Source organism: Phyllostomus hastatus, unplaced genomic scaffold (assembly GCF_019186645.2).
Source record: "Phyllostomus hastatus isolate PE091 unplaced genomic scaffold, TTU_PhHast_1.1 phas_contig_17, whole genome shotgun sequence".
Classification (NCBI taxonomy): Eukaryota; Metazoa; Chordata; class Mammalia; order Chiroptera; family Phyllostomidae; genus Phyllostomus; species Phyllostomus hastatus.
This window is the reverse complement of record NW_025333664.1, coordinates 31,231,979-31,243,606: the sequence shown is the minus strand read 5'-3', so window position 1 is coordinate 31,243,606 and position 11,628 is coordinate 31,231,979. Positions and strand designations below refer to the sequence as shown.

Genomic DNA, 11,628 nt, shown 5'->3' with positions numbered 1-11,628 from the left:
AAAATATAAAAAAAGAAAAAAACCCAAAATCAACATAAAAATGTCAAATTGTCAAAATATTATTAGCATAAAAAATAGAAATCATGAGTAATTATAGTCTACCTATTTTTAACATACTTATTTAGTATCATATAAACAAGAATGATAAAACCTTTGATAACATAAATTCCTTGAGATTGCAGCTTTGATTTTGTCCAACTTAAATTTTATTTAAATTTCTCCTCAATAAATAAATCAATTCCCATAGTTAAAACAAAAGAAAGTTACCTATATAGATACATTAATCTTGTGCCACATCTAAGTGAATTCTCTTGCTATTTTACTAGTCAGTTGGTTTTATTTTTGGTGGTGATTCTGGGCATACAATAATGTATTACACATGCAGTGGTTTTAACTTCACCTGTTTGATGTTTTAAGAACTCCTAGTATTTTTCTCTTGTCTGGTTCCCTTCACCATTTATTTATTTGTTTGTTTATTTGTTGTTTGTTTGTTTTCCATGTGCCCCCATTCATAATACAGACCAGGCAAAGGGCCTGGGCTGAGGTGTATATGGGGTAGGTTTACTCTGCCTCCTCTTTCTGTACAGGCAGTGTAAGAACACAGCCTGTGGTAAGCACCAGGAGGCCCCCTTCACCATTTTTAAATGGTAGTCATGACAGTGGGTAGGCATCTTTGTAATATTCCTGACTTTTTGATCAAATGCTTTTAGGGTTTTCTCATTCTTCTCTTACCCCAAACTCTGTTTGATTTACTTTGAAATAACAAGAGAATAAACTTTCTAAGTCTGGTGTTTTTAACTGTTTTCCCTGTACCTGTATTGTTTTAGCTTTATAAGAGTTGTACCATATTATTTGATTTGTTGGTATTTGGATCACCTCTTCATTGTGATTCACCCTTTGCATTAAAAATGTGACTTTGTTCATCTCAAAAAAAAAAAAAAGAAATCAGTATGTTTAATGATTAATTAGCAGTCATTTTTCTAGTGGTATATAAAATAATAGTGCATTTTATAAAGGCATCTTAGATACTATGAAATGTAGTAATAGAGTTATAATAACTACACCAGGAGGAGCACTGAGAGGCATTGGTAACTGGTGGCTTCTTTCTCTGAATAAAAATGGCAGAGTGCTCTTTTCTTAGTTTGGGGCAGTTTGAAGGCTGGGGAGAGGATGAGAAATACATGGAAAGCAGGAGAATGTACTCACTCCTTCTACTAATTATGCTCCATTTTGATTACTTTATTCCCCATCTGATATGTAAATACCCTACTAGATTAAATTAGTCAATCATTCACACTTTAGGAAGTTATTTCTTTAAAGTAAATTACACTAAACCTTAGCAAACATTATCCAAACTGAGAGAATGGGATTTCTGTCAAAAGAGGTGGGAAATAGGATGCATGGAAATTTGATCAAGGGGCAAAATTTTACAGATAATTTATAAAATGAAAAGGCACTGCATACCTAGAAAAAGCACAGAGGAGGAGAGACTGTCAAGCAAGGGAGGCAAGAGAACCCTACTCATGATTGTGGAGTCAATGTGAATAGTGGTTATCACACATGACCCTCAACTTCTTCAACATTCCTCCCCACAATAATGCATATCTATGGCCCAGAGTCTGGCTGGGCTCATTACTGTTTCAACCAATCAAAATGCTTATGTGATTTCTGAGGATAACTAGTAAAAAGCCCTGCCCCTTCCTTTTAGTTTTCTTAAAATACTTGTTCTCTGGGTGCTTCTTAGAATACTTGCTCTTGGCTATATCTTGAATCCTATCAGAAGTTAATGTAAATGAAGAAACTATGTCTTGAAATTTCAAGAGAGTGTCAGATCTATTTGGTTTCAAGCAACAAAATTACACGGTTTTATATGCAAATGCGACCAAAGCCCAGCTGAGCAAAGCCTTGAAGTCATTTCAGCTCAGGTTATAGACACGTGAGTGAAGCGGCTAGATATTTCTAAACCCCTTTCTAGTTAGACAGATCTTCTCTACTCTGTCCCTCTCTGGTTTCCTTCCAACCCCTCTTCTCTGCCTGCTCTGTTTTGCTCTGTTCTTCTACTGTCTGCTCCATTCTTGTCCTCTCTGGTCCCACAAGATGTCTTCAGTTGTTTCAACTCCAGCCAAAGAAATGCAATCTTCAGTCTCAAAGGTATGCTCTCCAAGCCAGAGCAGAGCTGACTGATATAGAGAGAAGTCCACACCTCTGCGTGTTGATTGGTCTGTCATCATGCAAATAAGGAATCATAATAACTACAGGATTGGTTCAAAGCATTGTCCTGGTTAGTTGGAATGAATGTGCTCTGATTGGTCAGTGAAGATGCAAATGAGGATATAGCTGTGCAGCTCTGATTGGACAGGGAAAGTCTCAGTTATGTTGGTTGAAAGAGAATTCCAGAAGTTCTTTTATAAGTGTTGGCTCAGCCAGCACAAACAAAATATAGGCTGGCGGTTCAGTGCAGGCTTTTTCCCTAAAGTGTGGCTTTCATGAAAGGGTCTTGTTTAGAAATGCTGCTAGTCTCTGTTGTTAAAATTTGAGCTCAGTTAGCCACCAGGAACCTTTCTTGGTAGGTATTTTCTTTCATGGGTTGACATTAGAATGCCAATGTCTTTACTTTCTTACCTTTTATGGATGTTGCATGATTCAAAAAATATCTCCTTTAATATGTGTATCAGTTAAGTATAAGTATAAAACAAACCATCTCAAAACTCAAGTCCTCAGAATAATAAGCATCTTATATTGCTCATGAATTTATAGGTAAGGGTTCTGATCACTAATTCCAGTGTGTAGGTTTTTTTTTCACACCGCCAAGTAATTTTCACACAACAGTTGGGTGTCCTATAATTCAAGTCAATTCTGAAACTATCTACCCAGAAATAGCATTAGGTTCCTCAGATTAAGGGCTCAGTCCCATAAGACTGCCCTCCGCTTCAGATGCCAATAGCAATTCTAGATTATTACCTGTGATTCTGACTCACTGGCTATAAATCAGAGCTTCCCATGACCTCCTTAGTGGATGGGACTGAAATTTTCCAACCTGCAATCACAGAACTGGTTTCCTTGGCAACCAACCCTTAGCCTTAGGTGGGATCCAAAAGTCACCTTATTAACATAACAAAAGATACTTTTTTAGTCTCATCACTTAGGAAATTCCAAAGGTATTATGAGTTCCATGCCAGAAAAGGAGATTAAGACAATATGTATTTCTTACTATAAATCACAGTATCACAACATGCCAGCACATGGTTCTGCTGGCCTTGGATGAGTTTGCACCTGTGGTCAACTGGGGGTTGGGAGTAAGCTCTGCCAATCTGTGTTGGGCTATCTCAGATGTCTGAAGATCAGCTGATTCTACGCTGGTGTATGTTGGCCTTAGCTGATTAGTGAAATCCTGTCCACATGCCTCTCATCCTCAAAAAGGCTAGCCTGTGCTAGCTCACATGGAGACTGCCAAAGCTTTTAATTGAGAGAAGGGAAGGATGCAAGGCCTCCTTCTGCCATATTCTATTAACAGAAACAAGCCTCCAGGCAGTTCAGACTTAAGAGGAAGAAAATAGTCTTCTTTTCTTGGTGTACAGTTATGGGGTCTTAGTGCAAAGGGTTTGAATGTAGGGAAGTCATGAATAGGACCAGTAATGCCATCAATCCACCACAGCATCTAAGGCCAGGTCACCCAGGTCATCTCTTCATGTTCCATCCTTAGAAGAATTGTTAATAAGTCTAATTGAAAAGTGAGCTTAATTTTTCTCATTGAGTCTGTTGGCTTTAGCAATTAAGTAAATGAAAAGCTCATAGGAATTAATGTCAAATGTTTGAAAGCTGAATAGATGCATATACCCAAGAGAAATAAATTTTTAGTTGATATTTGTTTTTAAGAATAGGTTATGTATTCTTAGCAGGAAACTTAGATCAATGCACATGGCAAATGACTCACCACCAAACTCAGCAGAGGTCACAACATACAAAAGGCCAAAATCTAAGAAATAAAAAGAAAGTACACTCTAAAAATCACCTTTAGTTTAATAAGTTGACACTGTGCTTGGTCCTTACCTTTTTTATTAATGTATGTAAGAAAGGTCTGTGTGTGTGTAGGGGGGTGCAGTTTGCTGTAGGGAGTCTGAAAAAGGACCTTCTAACTTCCAAAGATAATGATTCCATGTTGGGGACTGCCCTGTCTGGTCTCAGGAAGCTGTAACCCCCCATGACTTAGGCTGAGTGAAAGACCTTCAGACCAGGAGCCACTGAGGAGACAAAACATATTTCCCTGGCATGATCGGCAGTCAATGATGGGTAACAATTCTCTAAGAAAGAGAATGAATCTAAGATAGATGGGATCACGTGAGATGGCTTGAGGGAAGAAATTCATGGGGTTGTGGAAATGAAAGGGTGATCAACGTCAACCCCTGCCCCCTTTGGCTTTGTCAAAGCCTGAGTCTTTGCTCTTGGATGTGAGAAATCCAAGTCTCCTGGCTGCCTTTGTCTTCTCAGGCCTGCAGGGGTGAAACAGCCCAGACCAGAAATGGCGGACCTCCGGGGTAATCAGGCCTGGGACATAGAATATGCAAGATCCTGTGAGATCTGTTTGCTGGAGGATGTTATTATCTTGGAATTTAAAAGTACAGGCAGGAAACTTTTGGAACCTGTACCTCTTTCATATGTTAAAGACCACAAACTTTGCCCAGAATCTCAGCAGGAGTTCTGTCCCTACCTTTGTGAGTTGTTTACATCTTTGATCTTTTCTTCCAGACTGTGAATCCACAAGCTAAGTCTGTTTTCTCAATAAAAATCTGTTTGGGTATGGACTCCAGGCACTCCCCACGTGAGGAGTGGCCCTTCTGTCCCTATTCCCCCACAGAATCTGGTTGTCTCTGTGTCTGTTTTTAGCATGTTTCGACGAGCATCCGCAGCTGAAATGGATACTGCTGGCCAGTATCCTCCACAATTCCATATAAATCTGAGGTCAAACCCTGGATTTCTTTCTCAATTATCCTGACTGGTTTGCTATCTTTGGGAGGTAGAATGCCATCTTCCATGCTTGAGACCTTCCTTGACTGCCAAGAGTTCTTTTCACCACTGCAAAGGACCTCTCCTTGAAATTTAACACCTATGCTCCTGGAAGGCGTCATTTCTGGGATGTGTGAGAGCATGTGGGTTCAAAGGCCTGTCCTTATACAGCAATAAACATTTGATCAACTGGTTTTACAAGACACATCCCACTCTGCCCTCAGGGTTTCTCATCACTAGGCTATCTGGCCTCAAGGTAACCAGGCTCTTCTAAATTAACCCTTCTTGTCCTTAGTCCCTATTACTTATATTTCAACTTGTCTTGAAATTGTTTCTAAACAGTGAAGAGTTGTTTATTTTCTTAATAGTCCTTCTACCAACTCTCCCCTACCATCATAACCTACAATCAGCAAAGCACAGGGAAGAAAACAGGGTGGACTTCTAAAAGGTGGAGAGCAGTGGGGCTGGGATAGTAGTTTTCTCCTCCTGAAGGGCCTGAACTTACCAGCTGGAGCTGACAAAAAATCCTTCTTGTAAGGAAGCAAAGAAGCCAGTTCATTTGTTTCCAAAGGCCTTGTTTATGTAACTTTAATTATAGCATAACCAAATCACAAGTATTTTGCCATGGGAAAATGTAAAGTCATTAAGCAACTTAAATACCACCCCACCCTTTCCAAGCAGACAACACAAGCATTAAGCAATTAATGCATGTTAAGACATTTCCAATTTTTTGGCACTAATGCCAGTTCAATCATTTGGGGCTGGAGAGCATAGGTGAAAACTAGTCATTACACTTCTTGATGGGAAGAAGAGTTATTTTATGTTCTGTTTTTGAATGTAATCCCAATCTCCAGCCCCCACATTACACAGAACATTAACATGGTTGCAAAACAAGATTGGATACTATTTGACATGGCCTGGCATTTCCAATAGGTGTATGTCATATTTGGACCTTAATCTCTGTTAATTGGGTGTCTTCCTGAGTTTGTGGATTTTAGAACTTCTAAATCCTTGGATTCTGCTCGCATATTGGCCTGTGGTTTGTTGTGGGGTCCTATGAAATGAAAGACTTCATCTGCTTTGCTTTCCCAATCAAAAACAGCGACCTGCTTTATTTACTTGTGAAAATGCAGCCATGTTAGTGACAGTGAGACATTGTTTTAGTATAATAGTAAAACTATGGACATATACAAAGATAAAAAATAGTAAGGAACTTTTGTAAAATGTGTTCATTGAAAGTGCTAAGTCACTAAAAATTTTACACTCTCACTTTCTTTTTCATTTGCTCAAAAATCAGTGGCTCCAATTCAGTCATTTGTAAGGCTATTTTGTAGATAAAAATTATTTTATTCCTTAAGAGTAAAAATATACCATTTATTTAAGAAATGCTAATCAAGGTTTACCATGTGCTAGGCACTAAGTACTGGGGATATAATAAAGGAAAGGAAGCATAAAATTCCTAATATTTCATAAAGCATATTCCTGTAGGAAGAGACAAACTACAAAGTAAAGACACAAATAAAAAAGAGTATTATATAGCAAAAATACTACAAAGAAAACAAAACCTGTAATGTAATAGATAGATCCTAGAGGGCTATTGTAAACTGGCTCATTGGGGAGAGCTTCAATGAAGAGTTAGCACTTAACTAAGACCCAAATACAATGAGCCTTTACTCAATGTCATCTACATGCAATGAAACCGATTTTACTGTAGGTTAATTTATTTAAACAAGAGTTAAGTTCCAATGGCATCTCATCAATGTTATAAGGAAATGATGTTGAACAAAACCTTATTTGAAGACCAACAATACTCCATAAAACACCTGCCCTTTAGGCAGAAGGAACATTTAATGCATAGGTGGGAGTACTAATTTGACAAATCCTAGTGGGTTTTTTTTCAACTCATTTTTTTTTACCCAAAGAAGCTACCAGAAAGTATTTATATGTGAGCCCTATGTAGATATGTTATTTTTTATTTTTTAAAAATTTTTATTGCATTTTTCATTACCATTTAACCCCTTATACCCCCCTCACCCCTGCAATCATCACACTGTTGTCCATGCCTACGAATCATTTTTTTCATTTTTGCTCAATCCCTCTACTCCCTAACCCCTAATAGCTGTCATATTTGAAAGCCAAGTTTTTTATTTTTGTGTTTGTTTTCTTACTGTTTGGTAAAAGCACCATAGAATTATTACGTTTTTTGTTTCTGCAGCTAGTCCTTCTTCTGTTTTCAGATTCGGTTCGTGGACAAGATTGAGATATTCTGGCTTTGAAAACAAAGAGGAAAGAGAAGGAAATCCTACTACAGGACTTTTAGGTCTAATTCCCAATGATAGGTGTATCTGTTGACTGTTACTGTATAATATACCACTTTAAAATGCAGTGGGTTAGAACATCAAAGGATTGCTTAGTCCATTAATCTGCAGATTGGCTATCTGTGCTGTGCTTAGCTGGGTACTTCTTTTGGTCTTGAGCTGGAGCATTCATACATCTGTGGTCAGTCACAATTTAGCAGAACAACTCTGCTTCTGGAGGTTGGCTGGCTGTTAGCTGAGACAATTAGGTAAACTGGACTACATGTGCCTCTAGCCATCCAGCAGGTTTATTCACAGAGGTAGGAGTTCAAGAGAGCAAGCAGAAGTGAGCAAAGGGTCTTAAAGTCTAGGCTCAGGATGGGTACAGTGTCACTTCCTCAGCATGGGGTCAAAACAACTCACAAGACCAGCCCAGAGTCAATGGCTAGTGAAATAGATGCCACTTTTGGTAGGGGAAGCTGCAGTCACATTGATAAGAAGATGGATTTAGGAAACTGGCCATATTTTTAAAAATCAACCTACCACAGTAGGCAAATACTAATACTGCAGCCTATATTACTGGAGTTGGTAAACATTATTTGTAAAGGAACAGATAGTAAACATTTTTGGCTTTTCAGGTCACACAGTCTGTCACAACTACTCAACTCTGTTCTAGTGTAAAAGCACCCACAGCCAGTAAGAAATAAAAAGGCATGGTTGTGCCCAATAAAACTTTACAAACAAATTAGGTAGTAGCTTGATTTGCCCCATGGAGCTATAGTTTGCTGACTCCCTGCCTGTTATCCTAGAGTGAGATAATTTTGCTACAAAACCTTACTTTTTGAGCAAATTAGGCTAGACTATAAGGTGGTCTCTAGTGGCTTCCATCAGACACTAACAAACTGTTTGAAGAATGAAGTTGACTTACATATTAGACCAGAGGCCAACATAAGGATGAGTTATGTTGTTGTTGTCATGGTGGTGAGAGGGCATTCCTTCTTCTTTTAACACAACATTTGTTTATGGAGCTACTTATGTAAACTAAGATAACTATCATTTGTAGTGGTTGTTTGCGGCCTGGATGTAATAATCATTTGTTTTCTTTTGTTTGTTGTGGTTAGTTCAGTTTTAAGGAAGAAAGATAAAAATTTCTAAGTAGAACAAATGCTAAGAGTCAGAAAGGAGAAGGGCCACAGTAAAACAATTAGAGAGCACCTAGAGGGCTCTCTAGGCCCCATCCAGCAAGCCAAAATCTCCATCTGGAAGTGATCCCAGTGCATGTTAGAGTCACCAGGGGAGCTTTGCAAAATCCTGATGCCCAGGATACCCTCCAGGGCAATTAATCAGACTCCCTGAGGGCAAAAGTCAAGCATCAGTATATTTTAGATCTCCCTACAAAAGTCCAATGAGCAGACAACCTTGAGAATCAGGTTCTACACTCTTACCTCTTCTAGACTCTATCTGTGGTCTGGACCACCCCCCATGGACCTGAATTAGCCTTCCAAGAACTCATCAGCTCCAGGTCTATCCTTTCTTGGAATTGAATAATTTGTAATAATGTGATAATCTCTCTGAATTCTGACTTAGCCCTTTGCCCTGAACTTTAATATTTGTCAACTTAAAAGTTCATTTCTCTTTTCACAATGTCATTTTTCCAGCATTCAGCTACATGTTTATCATCTTTACCCAGACTACGCTATTTTGGAAAATCAATATTATTTCAATTGAAGTATTCCTTCTTTTCATGATAAAAAATAAAGAGCCAGGATTATCTTAAGGCAGACTTCACAAAGAACGAATTCAACTTTTTTATAGATAAAATAAACTTAAAATTAAGTGTCTTCTGGACATGCCAGTAAAGTAAATATTTTATTAATTTTCATTTAAATTGCTCACAGAAGCATGGCAAACAGCCTTAGAAACTCTAATAGATTAGTTATATTCCCCTGTTACTTTACTCAACTAATGGGTGAAAATTTAAGCCAAAAAGAAGTTTAGAGATCCTGTGGTCTCATGCCTTCTTCTCCTTTCATAAATAAACTGAAGGCTCAAAAGTTAAGAGCCTTTCTCGATGTATTAGGAAAACACATTTCTGATAATATGCACTTTAGAGAGACAAGACTTGTTTTCTGATGAATACTCTATGCCACACTTAGTAAAAAGTCTGTGAGGTGCACAAATAGTATTGTCAGTCTTATTCTTTGAGTCCCCTACCTTTTGCTGCACCCATTTCAGGGACTGTGGCTTCTGAATGACAGTTGTTCCTCTTCAGAAGTCTCCAGGCATCTTTTCAAATCTGTCCCCATGGAATCCTAGATTTCCAGTGTAGTCCTCTAACTGTCCCCCTTTCGTAGTTCATATTTTTAAAATTTTAATTGTTGTTAAGTTTTCTGTCTTTTACTCACATCCCAGCCCATCCCTCAGCCCTCCTCATCTCCCTCCCATTTCCACCCCCTCCCTAGTTTTTGTCCATGTGTCCTTTATACTTGTCCCTGTAAACCCTTCCCCTTTTCCCCTGAAATTCTCTCCTCTCCCCCCTCTGATCACTGTCAGCCTGTTCTCTATTTCAGTGTCTTTGGCTATATTTTGCTTGTTTGTGTTATTTTGTTGTTTAGGTTCCTGTTAAAGGTGGGATCATATGGTATTTGTCTTTCACCGCCTGACTTATTTCACTTAGCATAATGCTTTATTTGTACCTCATCTGTTGGTGTTGGGTTACAGACTCTCCAGACTCTACCCTTCTCTAGGGCTTCCCCACAGGGACTGCCTGGGACTAATAGATTAGAAAGTACACAGCTAGAAGATTTCTTGTGGAGGAGGAAACTTGCTTCTAGAAAAGTGCAGCTGTTTTCTACTAACTTTTCTTTTTCTTTTTTTCATAAATCATAATAGTACTCAATTTTATTTCAACCCTTTTAATTTTTTTACCTCAGCTTAACTCCCTTTGTTTTCCCCCATTTTACTATACTTTTTGATTATTCTATTACAGTTGTCCTAATTTTCCCCCCTCCACTCAGCATCCCCCCATCCCTCAGGCAATGCTCCCACCATTGTTCATGTCCATGGGTCATGTGTATAAGTTCTTTGGCTACTCTATTTGTTATACTGTACTTAACATCCTCAAGGCTATTCTGTAACTACCTATTTGCACTTCTTAATCACCTCACATTTTCACCCAATCTTCCTTTTCCCATTTGGCAACCTTCTGGTAACTAACTTCTTTTTTCTTGCTTTTAAGAGTCTCTCATTATCTTTAACTTTTGTCCTTTTAAAAATGATGTGTCTTGGAGTGGGCCTCTTTGCATCCATCATATTTGGGACTCTCTGTACTTCTTGGATTTACTTGTGTATTTTATTCACCAAATTAGGGAAGTTTTCTTTCACTATTTTTCAGATAGATTTCCAATTTCCTGCTCTTACTCTTCTCCTTCTGGTACCCCTATGAGATGAATGTTGGACTTCTTGAAGTTGACCCAGAGACTGTTTATAATACCCTCATTTCCTTTGGATTCTTTTTCTTCTTGTTGTTCTGTGTTGTTGTTTTCTAGTTCCTTATGTTCCAAATCATTGATCTGATTCTTGGCTTCATCTATTTTTACTGTTGTTTCCCTATAAATTGTTCTTTATTTCATTTAGTGTATCTTTCATTTCTGATTGGGTCTTTTTTTATGCTGCTGAGGTCCTCACTAATTTCCCTGAGTATCTTTCTAACCAGTGTTTTAAACTCTGCATCTGATAGATTACATATCTCCATTTCATTTAGATATTTTTATGGAGTTTTGATCTGTTCTTTCATTTGGGTTGTGTTTCTTTGTCTCCTCATTTTGGCAATCTCCCTGTGCTTGTTTTTATATATTAAGTGGAGTTGCATTGGCTCCATGTCTTGATAGTGTGGCCTAATGTAGTAGGTGTCCTGTAGGGTCCAGTGGCATAGCCTCCCCTATGACCCAAGCTGGGACTCAAGGTGTGTCCTTTGTGTGGGCTGAATATACTTTTCTCTTGTAGTTGAGTCATGGTTGCTGTTGGCAGATCAGTGGGAGGGATTTACCCATGCCAGTCGGCGGCAAAGACTGGCTATGACCATTGACCACCAACCTCCCCCTTCTGTGGAGGATCAGCTGTGCAGGAGCAGGGTGCTGGTACTCTGATGTCATCTATAGCTGTCCACTGGGTGCATTGGCTCTAAGGCTTCCCAGGTGGTACAGGACAAGTTCAGCCCTTACCTGTGTTTTGCCCAGGGCACCCTGACTGAGCTATAAAGCAATCTTAGATGGCTGCTACTTGTGTTAGGGCTGGAGATTCCCAGGTGAAGCCAAGTTGTGGCTCT

The 11,628-nt window shown here is 38.7% G+C and overlaps 1 non-coding gene across 1 annotated transcript; it reads right to left on the bottom strand.

The window, feature by feature from the left end:
- Positions 1 to 495: 495 nt before the first annotated feature.
- On the bottom strand, positions 496 to 627 carry LOC123815409. The gene has a single exon (XR_006785076.1). It is a non-coding gene; the product is annotated as a small nucleolar RNA SNORA51 (small nucleolar RNA).
- Between the last annotated feature and the right edge of the window lie 11,001 nt (positions 628 to 11,628).